Raw genomic sequence first — 16,554 nt, forward strand, 5'->3', positions numbered from 1 at the left:
TAGGTATGAAGTGATATCTCATTATGGTTTTGATTTGCATTTCCCTGATGACTAATGATGATGAGCATCTTTTCATGTGCTTATTGGACATCGGTATGTCCTTGGAGAAAGGTCTATTCAAGTCCTTTGCCCATTTTTTAGTTGAGCTGTTTGCTTTTTGCCTTTTTATTGTTCTTCTCTCACTTTTTATTTTCTTACACACTTCTTTATATAATGAAAAAGATCATTTCGTTTGAGCCCAGAGAAATGCTTTCTATCTGCCTTTCATTGCCACATGTGTGGAATTAAGGTTGAATGCTTCTCATCCTGCTGCCAAAATTAGTACCTGAGAATCTGTCTCTCTTAAAATGAAAGAATTTTTCGACATGATTTGATGCTATGGAATTCCTTGTATTCTCTCCCAAATCGCAATTTAATGAGCCCACATGTAGGGAACGATTCACTAAGAAGTACTCAGGAAAATAAACATCTACTTTCCTAGAATGATTTAATTTTAGACCTGGAAGAGACCATCTCTTTCTCAAACTGGGATCCACAGATTTTTTGGGATCAACAAATGTATTCTTGGGCTTAGAGAATTTCAGAATTTAAAAATATTGCATTGGGGGCTTCCCTGGTGGCACAGTGGTTAAGAATCCGCCTGCCAATGCAGGGGACATGGGTTCGAGCCCTGGTCCAGGAATATCCCACATGACGCAGAGCAACTAAGCCCGTGCGCCACAACTACTGAGCCTGCACTCTAGAGCCCACGAGCCACAACTACTGAGCCCGTGTGCCACAACTACTGAAGCTCACGCACCTAGAGCCCGTGCTCCGCAACAAGAGAAGCCACTGCAGTGAGAAGCCTGCGCATTGCAACGAAGAGTAATCCCCACTCGCTGCAACTAGAGAAAGCCTGCACACAGCTACAAAGACCCAACACGGCCAAAAATAGATTAAAAAATTATTAAACACACACACACACACAAAGCATCCCATTGCTTTAAAAAAAAAAAAAAAGAAGAAATATTGCATTGTTATATCAACAGTAATCTAAAGGTCTTTATAAAGCCCAGATTTCACAATTTAAGGACATTTTCCTGGTTTCTTACATTAGTTTTCTCAACTTGGGGATAGAGGACCTCTGGGGAGTCTGAGGACACAACCTTGGCAGGTCTGTAAAATTTTTTTCTGCCTTTATTTTCTTATTTTTTATTTTTAAATTTATTTATGGCTGTGTTGGGTCTTCATTTCTGTGCAAGGGCTTTCTCTAGTTGTGGCATGTGGGGGCCACTCTTCATCGCGGTGCGCGGGCCTTTCACTGTCGTGGCCTCTCCTGTTGCGGAGCACAGGCTCCAGATGCGCAGGCTCAGTAGTTGTGGCTCACGGGCCCAGTTGCTCCGCGGCATGTGGGATCTTCCCAGACCAGGGCTCGAACCCGTGTCTCCTGCATTAGCAGGCAGATTCTCAACCACTGCGCCACTGGGGAAGCCCTTGTTCTGCCTTTAAAATGGACCCACACATTAGTGACGCTTAAGAAACTCTGATCAAATTCAACTCCTCTCCTTTTACAAAGGAGGCCTAGAGAAGTTAACTGACTTCCCAGAATAACACAGCAAGTTAATAAGACCAACCAATACTGAAACTCGAGTCTTTAGTCCAGTTCCTTGTGCTCATATGGGGATGCTGCGGGGATCATGTCTTCATTGGGTTTATAATGTAGTGGGGAAGGCAGACAATGAGCAAGTAATAACTAAAACGATGAGTGCTACAAGGGAGGAAAAGGGTAATGAGTTGTTTGGAATGATTCTAGGGTGATTTCACCTGATCTTAGGGTTTGGGGAAGTGATTTTTATGCTGATAATCGAAGAGAGAATAGGAGCCAGCTTAAGAAAGGAGTCAGCTGAGAGAAAAAATGATGTTACAGAGGAAATTATGTGTGAAGGCTCTGAGTGGAGAAAAGCATAGTTTAACTGGAGAAAAGGACTGGGAAGAGGCTTCAAAGCTAAACAGGGATTATTCAAAGCAGCTTGGATTTCAGACAATCAGGAGTCAATATAGATTTTAAGCAGCGGAGTGACATGTCTGATTTGAACTTTAAGAGGTCAGTCACTCTGGCTAAAGTTGCAGAATTGATTGGAGAGGAGATAAGAGCCGATTTAGGGAGACCAGGTGGAAAGTGATGTGTGAAAGAGATGAGAGTAGTTTGGACTGGGATTGATAGCAGAGAGGGCTGAGAGAAGTGGCTGAATGTACTTACCAGGTAGAATCAGAAGGACGTGGTGACCGACCGGATGTGGGTGTAAGAACAGTCCGTCGTGACTCTCTTTCGTGATTTGGCATGATCAGCTGGGAGACTGGTGGGGCCATTTATGAAGGTAAGGCTCACTGAAGAAGACCAGTTCTGGGGATAGGTGATAGATGCAGTCTTGGACCTGTTGAGTTTGACTTGCCTATGACATATTTCAATGGACATATCAAATAGGTATTTGTACATAGGCCTGAGGCACACAAGAGGCCACAAGGACAGAGATAGAGATTTGGTCTCAGTATATCCTTGATCTTTGAAGCCTTCTGTAATGAGATTGCTGAGGGGAGAGCATAGAGAATTGGAAGAATGAAGAGCCTTGAGGGAGAACCAGATTTCTTGGTAGGACCATTGGTATCTCAGGAGCCATAAAGAAGAGAAACAGTGGAAGAAGGGCCAGGACCCAGGGGTCTGCTCTCTGATGGAAAAGTCAAATGATTAGTTCCACAAAATATCTACCTACCTTACATGCTGAGATAGTTTTATGCTACTAATTTCAAGTTAAACATTTTTCCAATTTTTTTTCCAGAAGGTAGGCATGTGAAATGTTGATGAACTGGGATGTACATTGTTCTCGGTAAATTGAGTTTCTGGTCAACTCAGTCAACCAGAAAGCCCTTTTCATTTCTGGTTATGTAAAATCCTTCTTAAACACAGTAAGCCATTTTTCTGTCTTGGTAATTATTGTGGGATGAAATAAAATTTAAATAGAATTTAGGTAACTCAATGAATTGATGATTCAGGAACTCTTAATGTCTTAGTTTCATTTTGAATAGCAAATAACATTTTACTGAAGATATAGAAAATATTGAAGATTATCTCCAGAAATGCTCTGGAAGATGCTTTTAAAAACAAATCACTTTTTAACTGCCTTTTTTTTCTTAGCATTTGTCCATTTTTTCTAAAGGTATAGGAACAACTTTCAGTACATCAAGAGCTTTTGATAGTTGATGAAAATTATATTGTGTTTATTTTTATGTGGTTGTTTATATAATTCTAACCTAGTAGAACCAGGTATATCAGTACATTCCTCAGCGTTGTTAATTTCATCAACATGTGTACTCTTTGATCACTGGCCCCATATGTAATGCAGCTATTTCAGAGTCATTCTGCTGACATTACAGATATGCATATGCGGGCAGTAAAGAGCAATGTGAAAAGTTACATCTATATCAGGTTTGCGTAAACTAAGTCATGAGGCAACTGCCCAGGGGATCTTTCCAGTGGTGATAATACCAAAGTGAATCTTTTAATAAAGTAAAATGCCCTTTAAAATGTGGTCTGGGGAGAAGGAAACTAATATCTGTGGTTACTCTGTGCCAAGCAGTTCTAAGTGCTTTGCATACATTATTTCTTTCAATCCTCACGACAATTCTGTTTTACAAATGCGGCCACTGGGACTTAAGTACTTTGCTCAATGTTACACCCCAGTACGTGGTGATACTGGGATTCTAATTGAAGTTTATCTCATTTTAAAGCAAGTATTCTTTCCATTTACACCTCTACTCCTCCCTGGAAGTCAGGAGACCTATATTCTAGCTCCTGCCACATCCTCTAACTATGTAACCTTGGATAAGCCACTTACTAGACTCCTATATAGCATGATAATGTTGGCATTCACTCTCTCCCAGACAGACTTTTGCTCTTTCCCCTTGTCTAGAATGCTCCTCACTTCCTGTCCAGGTGTTCATTCATGCATCATTAATCCATTCATCAGTGGGTCAGACAAAAATAGTCTTTATCCATACAATAACGGAGGTTCTCTGACATAGCTATGAATAGATATATCCATAGCTTTATAGGCTATAGATACATGGTCACTGTTTTTCAGGAGGCATGCTCTCGTCGTATCTACATCTTGCTCATGTATAAGCCATAGCTGAAATCCCATTTCTTCCATGAACCATCCCATCTTGATACTCTCTTCTGGGCTCCTGTGAAATTGAGTCATTTTTCCATGTATCTGGCAAATCACCAGGTGCTACCTTGTGACACCTCCTCTATCATTGGCTGAAATTCTTATTCACATCATGAATCATTACTTAACTTTTCACCTGTTTGCAGCTTGTTTCTCCAACAAGATATGAATTCCTTAAGGGCAGGCTGAGACTTCTCTGTATTTCCCACAGTGTCTTGTAAATAGCAAAGTTTTTGACTGGGTTCATTCAACAAATGTTTGTTGATTTGGATTAAATTTTTTAAGTTCAGATTTTACTTCCTGGTCAACTGATCTTGGCCAAGTCACGTAGCTTCCTTGAGCCTCAATTTTCAATAAAATGGAAATAATTCCTACCTCTCAAGATTAAATAAATAATATATGGAAAAATGCTTTGGGCACTTTAAAAGACTATACAAGCCTTATATATTTATTATACTTTGTGGTGAAAAATCACCCTGTCCAAAATAAAAAAAAAAATAAAAAATCACCCTGTCCTGAATTCCTTCATGTCCCAACATTTACTTTAACTGTTCACTTGATCTACTTTTATCTCCCTTGTCCTACCATATTGCACTCTACAGTTTAACATCTTTATTTGCTCCAAGCGTAGTTCTAAACTTTTTCTCCTTTATTTTGGGTATTCCCAAATCTTAGTCTTATTTACGAATGTGGACGTAAATGAACTGTCCTCAGACTACCTTATCTGATGGGTCACAAGGTCCCTCACACTGAAAAACTGGGAGTAATAGAAATTACTGTTAATTTTCTTTCAAGGTAGCTTAATCCATTCACTTGCAGTTTCAGATTGATATAAAGGATTTGTTGTTAGGAGCTTGATATTGAGATTTTTTTAATCTATATTAGAACTTTGTATATTCTCCAAAGTATATGTTAGGACTGGTACCATACAAGCCTGTGTTGCCTTAGGTCATGTTTATGGAACCTTGGCAAATTTACTAAGAACCCCCAAATACAGTAATTTCAATAGCTAAGTCTTGTGATTAGGATTTCCCAAGTGTTAAGAATTTACTGAATTGAGTTATTCTGGTCTTTGCTACTTTTGGTGCTTTGGTTAATTGTAGCCATCAAACCAAACTTTATTTTACTATCTTCATTGAAGTAAGCTTTTTTGAGCATTTAAAAATTATTTTTAATAGGATCATTGTTTCCTCTAGCTTTTCTAGAGTGTGGTTCCTACGTGGGTAATGTCTGTCCATCTCTTGGAAACCTTGAAATAAATATATTGACTACTGTTATTGTTATTTATGTTGAAAGATATTAAAATGAGATTTGTAATCCAAATGGGCATTACTTACTTCACATCTGGTTCCTTGAAAAGTGGCCAGATGCAACAATTCTTAATGCAAGACAGCCTGGGGTACAACCTTTGCAATTCCCACCCTCCTTTGCAAAACAACTGCCCTGTGTGAACCTTTAACACGAAAAGAGAAGAAAAAAGAAACGAAGAAAATTTACTTCACATTTAATTATAAATTTCCAATAAAAGTGTGAATATAATTCCTACATTTAAGAGCTAGCAACCATTGGAAGTGGAAGGCAATGTGAAAATATGGCAGCATTGACCTAGTTTTTAGTTGTCAGGACCAAAGACATCATGAAACCTCTCTCCTGTCTTTAAATCTCCTCACTTTGCTTAATTTTAAAGTGATTATATGTCGTAGTGGCCTGGGACAGTCTCAGTTTATGCCTTTTGCCCTGTTTCACTTTTCAAAGTGCTCCAGTTTGGGCAATTAAATATATGGCCATTTTATTGAATCCCTGAGACTCTAATAAGGAAGGCTAAGGAGTGGGAATGATGAGAACGAATTAAAGGGACAGTGATCTTCAGGTTGAGGCAGTGCTGAAACCAAAAGGCTGCTGATCAGCATTCTCAGTAACGAAGGTGAAAGCTGAGCTAGAAATTGATTTGTGAACACATTCTGAACATCACAAGATCCGCCAGATTAATGCTGGTTGCTCGTAGGAGCGTGGAAAGGCGGAGGACAAGAACCAGGTCAGGTGCTTGTGGTATCTTTTATGCAACACCAACGTTAGACTTCCTGTCTGAGGTTTTCCAAGCTGAGTCTCTCACCTCTTGACGGTCTTTGAGGAGTAGTGATGCTGGTAGCTAGTAGAAAGACTTCAAAGAAAAAAATAGATGGAAGATAATAGTTCTTTAGAAAAATAGAAACACATTATTCTTGATAACTTTCATCTTCTTTGAAAAGCTTAGCTAAACGTTTCTGCCATTTACCTTAATAATCTACTTAGAAATTTAATTGTATCAACTATAAAAGGCTTGCTTTTGATATTCTCTTTTAAAGAGTCCTCAGGATTTGACAGCTATTTTTTTTTAATACTCAATTGTTGCACAGTGTCATTATTTGACTTAAAATAACTTTTTAAATTCTAAGAGTAATAGCTACTATTGAAAAAGATGCAGAAAAATATAAAGCAAAAAATAAGTACTCATAATCCTGTCACCCTGAAGTAACTAATGTTAACACTATAGCATAGTTCCTTTCAACTTTCTTACACATATATATTTTTAAATGTTTATTCAATGAAGGTCTTAAATTATAACCTTATGGAAAATGCTTTTAGTATTCTGGTAACAATAAGAAAATAATATCTTACGTTTACATAGAACTTTAAAACGTGTAAAGTTCTTTTATATAGTAACATATTTAATCCTAATAATATCCCTGTAAGGCAAGGCAGATATTACTTCCTCTTTTACATATGGGGAAATTGAAGGTCAGAAGTGCTCAGTGATTTGCCCAAAGACATTGGTAAGTAGTAGAGCCTTGATTAGAACCCTGGGCTCCTTCATAGTCCAAGACTCTTTCTATGTACAACTTGAGAAATTAATTATACTAGAACTTTTAAGTCCTCCAAAACAGAATCAGGTCTAAAGAACTAATGATGAGAAACTGATTCTTCAGCTGGGAAAAGAAAGTAAGGAAGAGGAGTGTTGTGTTTGAAGAATGGCCTTTAGGTTTGTAGGGGGGCAGTATTCAAAGAATGATAACCATCTTTCTTAGAACCTCTTGTGAAAGTAAAACAAGGGGGCTGAGCTTCTTGGGGACATGTGAGTTTGGGGTAGGGAACTTTCCTGAAGACCTTTGAAAAGACAGTGTACTATCTGTTTGGAATTAACAGTCAATCAGGTCTTGAACCTCTAATGCTATATTAAGAACAATAAATGAAATAAAAGGCGTACCCTCTTATGTTTTCAAAGGACTTAACAGTATACCTGGAGGAATAAAACAAACATGTGAAACAACTCAGCTGTAAATTATGTGGTCTTGACTCTGTGTATAATGAGTTATTAGGGGTAAGAACTAATGAATTGGCATTTAAACAGCATTTACTTTGCGCCTATCAAGAAAAACATATCATTAAGTGTTGTGTCATACATAAGATCAGGAAGCCAGAAACAAGTCCTGGTGGATGACAGAAAATAGGAATATACACATTCACTTACACGTTAATAAAGCCGCTCAACATTTATTGAGCACCTGCTGTATACCACAGGTACATAGGAGTGAGTAGATACATCCTTTTGAATAGAACTTAAGATATGTGTTAGGAAATAGTGAACAATAAGGTGAGTGAGTGGGTGGGTGTCTGGGCAGATGGTAGCAATAATACCATTAACCTGTTAATAATCGGTTAGGCATGATTCTGATTAGGGACAAGAGTTTACAATAGCTGAGCTCTTAACCCTTAAAATATATTGAATGGAAGAGTTAAAATAAAATGTTAGAAGTCATCTAATCTACTCTCCTTTCCTTGTCTCAACTTTATAAATGGGGAATTCAGACCAGAGCCATTGTGACTTGCATAAGTTCATATGGAGTTAGTGGCAGAACTGAAGGTTGAACCCTGGTCTTCTGTTTTTTTCCAGTTACACTATTCTGCCTCTTGACTCTTGAATTTAGCTAAACATCTTTTCCTTCTCCCTTATGCCAACTGTATGAATATCAGATCTTAGATCCTAAATTAAAGGTTTGGATTGTAATCATTACTCAGTCATCAGTAGAGAAATATGATATAAAAAATGAATCTGTTTCATTTCTCAATCTCAGTAGATGTCTTATTTATGAAATGACTAAAGGCTCAATGAGATTAACAATATACAACCTGGAATAAATGTTTTGTAGCCATGGCAGTGAAAAGCCTATATTTTAGACCCAGCTCTATCACTAACTAGCTGTATAATTCTGCGTTAAGTCCTGTCACCTCTTTTTTCTTTATTTATAAAATGAGAGGCTTAGAAACTCTTTAAAGTTTGGTTCAGTTATTTTATATAGCTGTATCTTATTACTACTTGAGTAAAGCACAGATTTCTTTTAAGGAAAGAAATTTCTTATGATTCTCAGTGTTCACATAATTTTTATTATAATGTAACTGAAATTTGCTCAAAACTAATTATAAATTGTTTATGCCTATAGCTCTTATATGCAACCAAAACAAATTAAATAACATGTTTAAAAACCCTTAACATTCAAATTAACAGTCCAAAATGGAAATGACTGCTATAACACATGCTTTTGGGGGTTCTACACCCTGTGCTTCTCAATGCCGTGTATACGATTAAGTTCTCCCTCTACTTTTCTCTTGTTGAACTCTTCTGCAAAACAGTCCTTCCTACAGTATTAATAGGTCTCGTTTGGCCTTCACTTAACTCCAGTGAATCACTTACACATTAAAAGTCTACCTTTGTCCTTTCATCCTTAATCCTGGACAACTAAAGTAGTAGTACTGGGAACCAATGAAATCATAAATACAAACTGTGGCACTGAACTGATAGTAAGTATTCAGTTAAAAAAAAATCATCCAGATAATCTAAAATATGAATTTTTACAAGTTTTCTGTCATTAAAATGAACGAAAAATTGAAAATGTAGGATTAAAAACGTTTAATCAAAAAATTGAAACAATTTAAATGTCCATTAACTGAACGGATAGACAGAATATGGTATACTCATACACAGCCTGGCCTCGATTATTCAGCAATAAGAAGGAACTTACTACAGATACATGCTACAAATGGATCAAAAACATTATGCTAAGTGAAAAATCCAGACAGAAGAGACCATGTATTGTATGATTCCATTTATACAAAATACTCAATAAAAGCAAATCTATAAAGGTACAAAGTAGATTAGTGGCTGCCTGGGGGAGGTGGGAACTGGGATTGATTGTAAATCAGCATGAGAGATCTTATTAGGTGATGAAAATGTTCTAAAACTGATTTATGGTGATTGTTGCAAAACTCAGTAAATTTACTAAAATTTATGGAATTGTACACTTGAACTTTATGATATATAAAATATACCTCAATAAAGTTGTTTTTAAAAAAGCTTTTATAAAGCTTTTCTTCTAGGACTTCTTAAGACTATACATCTATGGATATCCCTCCCCAGAGTAAGGAGACCAGTTGAAAATATATTGGTTTAGTGGAATTAGAGAGAGGGTTCAGTAAGTAAGATATCAGGGATTCTAGCTTTGACTTTGTCACTAACTCTTTGTTATCTTGGGCAGGGCCTTGGGCAAGTCACTTAACCTGTCTGTACCTTGGTTTCTCCAACCGTAAATGAAAAGGGTTTAGGTTAAATGTTCTTTAAGACTTCCTGCAGAAATGACAATCTCATGTTCACATTTCTGTTATCTGTGAATACCATACCCTTTCTCAATCCCCTATTTATCCCCCCTTCCAAATGATCTTTTCAAAGCTCCTTTAATCAGCTTGGCATATTGCTTGTCTCATTAATTCTTGGTCACTAAAACTTCCTGACCTCAATGCATAGGTCTTTCGGGTGCACAATTCCCAAAATGTTTATATGAAATCTCTGTAGGAGACTGAATGTGGTTATCATTCATTAATCTCCCAGGGGCTATGTTCTCATCCTCTGTAATAACTCTCTTATGGAAGCTCTCCCATAGATAGCAGTACACATCCCCTTCAGGCAGTACATGAAAGAAACAATGGAATCATCCTATTAAATTACAGAGAATGAGAATCTGGCCCATTGTTTTCTTCTGCTGCCTAAGGAAGAAGTTGTACTCTTTGGATCCCCATAAAGATTTTGGCTTGTCCACCTCCTTGGATTCCCAAGTAACAATTAAGCAATCTGGCCTTCTTCCCACTTCTCATTTCAGTGTGTAAGATACTTGTCAACTTGCCCAGAAGGACTTTAGGCATTTTGTGCTCTTCATCTGAGTGTGTGCAATAGATAAATAAAGACATAATTAGAAGGAAGACTGAGTTAAGACTCAATTTTATTTTTATTGGGGGAGGGCATACTTATTTTAGAATTGAAAGAGTTGTTTCTTGTCTGCCTTCATATTTTAGTCTTTCTCTTCTTCCCTTTGTGTTCAATAAGATGTTTCTGAGTGTTTAAAAATGAAAAGTTTATTAAAATGGAGCTCATGTTTGTAAATATAAAAACGTAGCATCTTACTTCCTAGAGCTTAGTGTATCTGAAGAAAACCACCCTTGGAGTGCAGAGAACAAACTAGGTGGTTGGAATGTGGTTTAATTAGTCCACAAACCTGTCAGGAATCTTAGACTCCCTTCCTAAAGCTATGCTGACACACAACATAACTATGGAGGAACCAGTTAAGTTTGTATTCTACTTATTCCCTATACATTAGGAATAACCACTTGCTAAAAACTGAAAATCACTATTAATGGAAATTGTTAGGTCAAACTGAAGCCTTAGCTATATTAGTAGGGGTTGATAAGTGGTTTTGTATATGCAATAAAAAGAAAAAGGATTAGAGAGCTGAAGACCCAGGTGATGGATGTCTTGGTTGTAACTGTCATAGGACCAAAGATAACAGAGAAAAGTGTAGCTAAAATAAAATTCTCTAAAAATAATTGAAGAAAAGAAACTTAGATATATGCCAGTATTTTATGATATGAGCATCCAGTGAACAGAAGAAACAGGTATGCCTAACCCAGAAATTTTGGTATTGAAGATATCTACCTTTTTAGTAACAGAGAACAAATTAAACATTTATTTTTCCTTTGCAATAGGAACTATATTTCAGGGTATCCACATTGCTTTAGTTCTCAATGAAAAGCTCTACCTCATAGAAAAATACCAGCTAATAAATGTAGAAGGAGTGATAGAATTAGAAACACTTCATTTCATAAACTCAAAGCATTGATTCAGGCAAAGATTATTAAGTGTGTTATAACCTTTAGGTAAATGATTGGTGAAACTGAATATCCTTATAATTACATAGTAACAGCACACAGCTTACTTTCTAGGTGCAAGAAGAAAAAAGTAACCCTACAATATTATCATCATTCTAAATTAATAATCGATCTTAGCATCATTAACGGTCAGTCACATGCCATGTCTCTGATGTGATGGAACAGGAAGCATAGACCCTCCCCTACGTTACATTAAAATAGAACATGTTTCACCTGAATCCACACACCCTTAGACATAACATCCAGCTTGTGGGAAACATGGGGATAGAGAAGCAAGCTAAATGATCCCACAAGAAAACAGTCAGACAAATCCAGGGAGTGAAACATTCTACGTGATAAACTGGTCTGATCTTTTCAGTTAGTCAGTGGCCTTAAAATTAAGGCAAGCCAGGGGTGGGGGGAGGATGGCTATACTAGATTTTAAAAGACTTAAGGGACATACAACCAAATGGATATCAACATCTTGGGCGAGATTCAGGTTTGGAACAAACCAGTTATAAAGAACATTTGGGGTCAACTGGGGAAATTTAAATATGGACTGGGTATTGTTTGAAATGAAACTTTACTAAAATGGAAAGATGGAGATTACAGGCTTTAAAAAGCAGGTTACCACCAGGAAGTACCATATCTCTTTTTTACTAAAAAGCACAAATACTATGTGTATAGGTACATATGTGTACACATATATTTACTTTTGATCATACATATGCCCAGAAAAAGATCCAGTTAGATAAACCCTAAGAGTTCAACAGTGATAATCTCTGAGTAGTAGAAATACAATGAATTTATTTTTACCAGTGTGTATTTTTAAATTTTCAACAATGAACGTGGATTGGTTCTGTAAAAATAAAATGTACTTAAAAAAAAAAAAAGTTTTCATATAGAAAAGCAACAGTGTTTCCTGTCCTTTAAGGAAAATTAAAATAAAATGTTTCCATTGAGGAAGAAAGGTGAAAAGACTAGAAAACAATTTAGTATCTTTCAAAAACATGTGGCCCTGGGTTTTGTCTGTAAAGTTTTGTCTATTTGTCTTTAGTCAACATGGTGTAAAGAGTCAAACCGAGCGTTTGAATTCAAACTCTGCCACTTTACAAGCGTTTTTGCTTTGGGCATGTCACTTTATCTCTCCAAGCCTGTTTTCTCATCTAAAAGAGTGGTTGTGAGAATTAAAGATGATTTAAATAAATCAGTGCCTGGAGCAGAGTGGGCTTTCAAAATTATAATATTATGAATTCATATCATCAAAAATTTAAATCTTACACATGACAACTTGTTTAACAAAATAATAACAGTCACCAGCTGACACCCCTGTTGCTCTTAAATGTTTTACGAGCATAAGTATGTTTCACAAAGAAATGGTATATAAGTAGAGTATGGAATCTTCAAAAACAAGTAGGAATGTTAAAAGTTCACTTAGCAATAATAGAACCATTTTATTTATGATAGCCGTTAAAGAATTGATAGAAAAATAAAGATTAACTCTATAGCCAAAAACCATTACCAGGTTCCACATCGAAGCTCTATTCAAGAGCTGCTGTTATTTTCTTGTTTTGCTTTAAAGGACCTCCCAGCATCATTGTGAATTTCAAAATTGATGAAAACACAGTACAGCTTTAAGGTACTTTTTAAAAATTATAGTATGAATACCTCACAGTAGAAATTTTCACACAGTAATTTTATTATTTTCGTTAGAGGAACTATGTCAATAGAAAGCACGACTATTTGTACCAGAAGAACCCCAGCCTGCTAGGATGACTCATGAAGGCTAAGCATGAGGCAAAAGGACATTTGTCAGCAGAATGGAGTCCTGAATTGATTGATCAGATATCACCAATTTTTAATTACCAAGTCGTTATTGAGCACTTCCTTTGTAAAAACCACTGTCTCTAAACTCTGTGATCAACTATGGCATTCCCAGGGGTGAATCCTCCAAATTAAGTGACTCACGTAGTACAAATGCTTTCGTGCTGATCGACTTCTAACATGATTGTTGGCATTAAGAAAAATTGATTAGAACAATTTACTTGAACGTTTTATTGCATCATTTTAATGAGATAGAGCACAGTTTGGAGCTTTGGACTGGGAATGAAGAAACCTGATTTCTAGCTCAAAGTCTGCTACTAATTATCTGAGTAATTCCTTGGGCAAATCATTTGATTTCTCTGGAACACATTTTCCTTGTGAAAAATTAAGAGTTTGAATATATTAATCTCCCTAGTATTAAGTTATATGAGTCTGTGATCTCAAAAGTCCTTGTATTTCCTTTAGGACTGTCACAAAACTGGTAAATTGCTTATTCTACATAAACTAAACTTGCCTATAGCTCTGTGGCTCTAAGCTTGCTTTAGGATTGTGGGGTTTTAGTGTGGTTCACCCATGATGGGATATCTTACCTAGGGAATCTCCATATAACTGATCTTGAAAAATTAATTGATAAAATCTGAACAATGAAGAAGATACATGTTATAGAAGTTTGGGATTTCCCACAATTTAAATATGGGTCATTTGATAATATCACCCATGGTATTTTATTATGCTTAGAAACCAAATTGCTGGAGAATTTCAAATATTACATTGCAAACACAGGTTAACATAGTTTAGGTGGTATGTCTTTGGTTCAAAGGTATAATGACTTGAAAAGTGTCTAGTTGATCCCTAGAAAGTGGTTAGACAGGTTAGGGTTGTTTTTTTGGTTTTTCTTCAGGTATTACAAGCAAGTTAACTTTTGAAGGGGGAAAAAAAAAAAAGGAAGTTTCCAGATAAAAGTGCCTTTCATGCTGTACCTAATTAGCCACCGGGTATGAAAAGGAAGAAGTAACTCGGGATTAGAACATGAATAAGAATACAGTATACAGAATTTCCATTACACTTTAAATAAATGAATTACAGGCATACTGGTAAGTATTTCCACATTAGAACTCAAAGGACTTAAAGGATTATTCAGTTTTGCAGAAAGACTTTCTCATTCTAGAGATGAGAAATGTGAACCCAAAGAGTTGACACAAGTCTGAACCCATATAAGAACCTAAAACCTAGGTTTTCTGGCTCCAGTTTCAGTGTGTTTTTCCATAGATTACATTGCTTCAGGGTGAAGAAGACCTTTTAAAATACCAAATACACATCTGCTGCAGTTATTGGCTACAAGCTAACATCATTTCAAGTTAATTTTCTTTCAATCAAAATGGTATATTAGCTTAAAATATTAATCCTGTAGAGAAAATATGTTACTTTTTGCAATTCTGAACCAAGTTACAGTTTTTGATTAAAGAAGAATGGATCGTACCTTCAAAAAAAAATGACCCAGGTGTTATCAATGGCGGCCTTCCTTTGTCTCTTTCCGTGGGAATCCTGGGCTTGTTGGGATGGTTGTGGTAGAATTTACATGTTAGGATACAGGATTGTTTGTTCTTCTAAAAGGCATGTGTCCCACTGGAACATCATTTCTCCCACGTTGTGTTCCCTGTGACCATGGAGAAACCCTGAATTTATGCACCCCCCACTAGAAGGTGGGGTTCTGAGCCAACTTTAGTTGCACTAGGAAAAGGCAGCAGTCCTGGGCAGGGGGAAGTGATCTTTTCAGTAGTCGTTCTGGTTGTTGGCAGTTATGTGGCTTTCTTTGGAGGACCATCGGGAAATGTCAGTCTTTTCAGAACAAGAAGAAAATTGAAGGTGGTGTCAGTTCCTGAGGTGTCGGAACTCCTTGAATGATCCGTGTGAGACAGATGTGTCAGGCAGCTGCCCTCTCATCGTTCTCATCAGCAACAACAGCGATAAACACCCGCTTTATGCCCACTAGGGACACTGTGCAAGGCCCGAGGGATGCTCACAGGTATTAGGGAGGGAGCTCCTGACCTTTTAGGACCTAAGGTGAGTGGTTATAGCGCTTGTAGCATGAAATGAAGCAAGTTTTTAAATGGGGCTATAGCAAAAGAAAAGAATACTATATGCACCATTCTAACTTGTACTAACATAGCTTGTTTTACAGAAAAGGAAAAGAAAGCAATTAAAGCAGTTTTTAAAATTCAAATTCAATCTAGAGAATGAAATCAAAATTTAACCTATAGACCCCCAAAACAAGGTTTTACATAGGTTCAAGAGAACAACAGATTGGTGGTTACCAGAGGGAAAGGGAGGTTGAGGGGAGGGCGAAATGGGTAAAGGGGGTCAATTGTATGGTGACAGATAGAAAACTAGACTTTTGGCGGTGAGCATGCTGTAGTGTATACAGAAGTGGAAACTTAGTGTTGTACACGTGAAACTTACATATGTTATCAACTAATGTTACCTCGATAAAAAAAGAGCAAGGTTTTAATTAGTTTTCAAGAGTAATGTGACATGAAAAATATTCTATTTTATGGGACTATTTGATGTCAATCATTCTAAACACTGAATAATACTTTTTATAAAACTTCATATAGATATAATGCCATGACTTTGTTAATTATACATTTTTAGACATTCTCTTACTTTTTGTCATGGAATCATTTATAGCTATTATTACTCTAGTTGCCTTCTCTAAATGTACTAAAATTTTGGGAGTATTTTGGCTGAGTAATATTCAGATTCTTTTGGTCAAAGCCAGTTTCATAAATAATATTGAAGACCAAATACTGAAGAGTAGCCTTCTCAAATACCAAACTGTCCATTTTTTTTTATTTTTATTTATTTATTTATTTATTTATTTATTTATGGCTGTGTTGGGTCTTCGTTTCTGCGTGAGGGCTTCCTCTAGTTGCGGCAAGTGGGGGCCACTCTTCATCGCGGTGCGCGGGCCTCTCACTATCGCGGCCTCTCTTGTTGCGGAGCACAGGCTCCAGACATGCAGGCTCAGCAATTGTGGCTCACGGGCCTAGTCGCTCCGCGACATGTGGGATCTTCCCAGACCAGGGCTCGAACCCGTGTCCCCTGCATTGGCAGGCAGATTCTCAACCACTGCGCCACCAGGGAAGCCCCATTTTTTTTTAATGTCATAAACTAGAATAGCATTAAGCTTTTCATCCTCCTATTATATCATCATTCCTGATTATCCCCATTCTTCCTCCTGCTGATGGTGTGTACTGTACCCACAATCACGTCCATACCGCTATGTCATCAAAGT

At 36.9% G+C, this 16,554-nt stretch overlaps 1 protein-coding gene across 3 annotated transcripts in view; it reads left to right on the forward strand.

Moving 5' to 3' along the window:
* PPARG (peroxisome proliferator activated receptor gamma) overlaps positions 1-16,554 on the forward strand; it is a 133,926-nt gene that overhangs the window by 39,291 nt on the left and 78,081 nt on the right. Inside the window, exon 1 of one of the 3 annotated variants that reach the window (XM_082415759.1) lies at positions 982-1,153. The exons of the other annotated variants lie outside the window; for them this stretch is intronic. The gene's annotated coding sequence lies outside the window, so the exon portion shown is untranslated. Of the gene's footprint in view, positions 1-981; positions 1,154-16,554 lie in introns of those variants that run through there. 3 annotated transcript variants of the gene reach the window in all.

The sequence above is a fragment of the Balaenoptera physalus genome (genome assembly GCF_965194825.1).
Source record: "Balaenoptera physalus genome assembly, chromosome: 11".
NCBI lineage: Eukaryota > Metazoa > Chordata > Mammalia > Artiodactyla > Balaenopteridae > Balaenoptera > Balaenoptera physalus.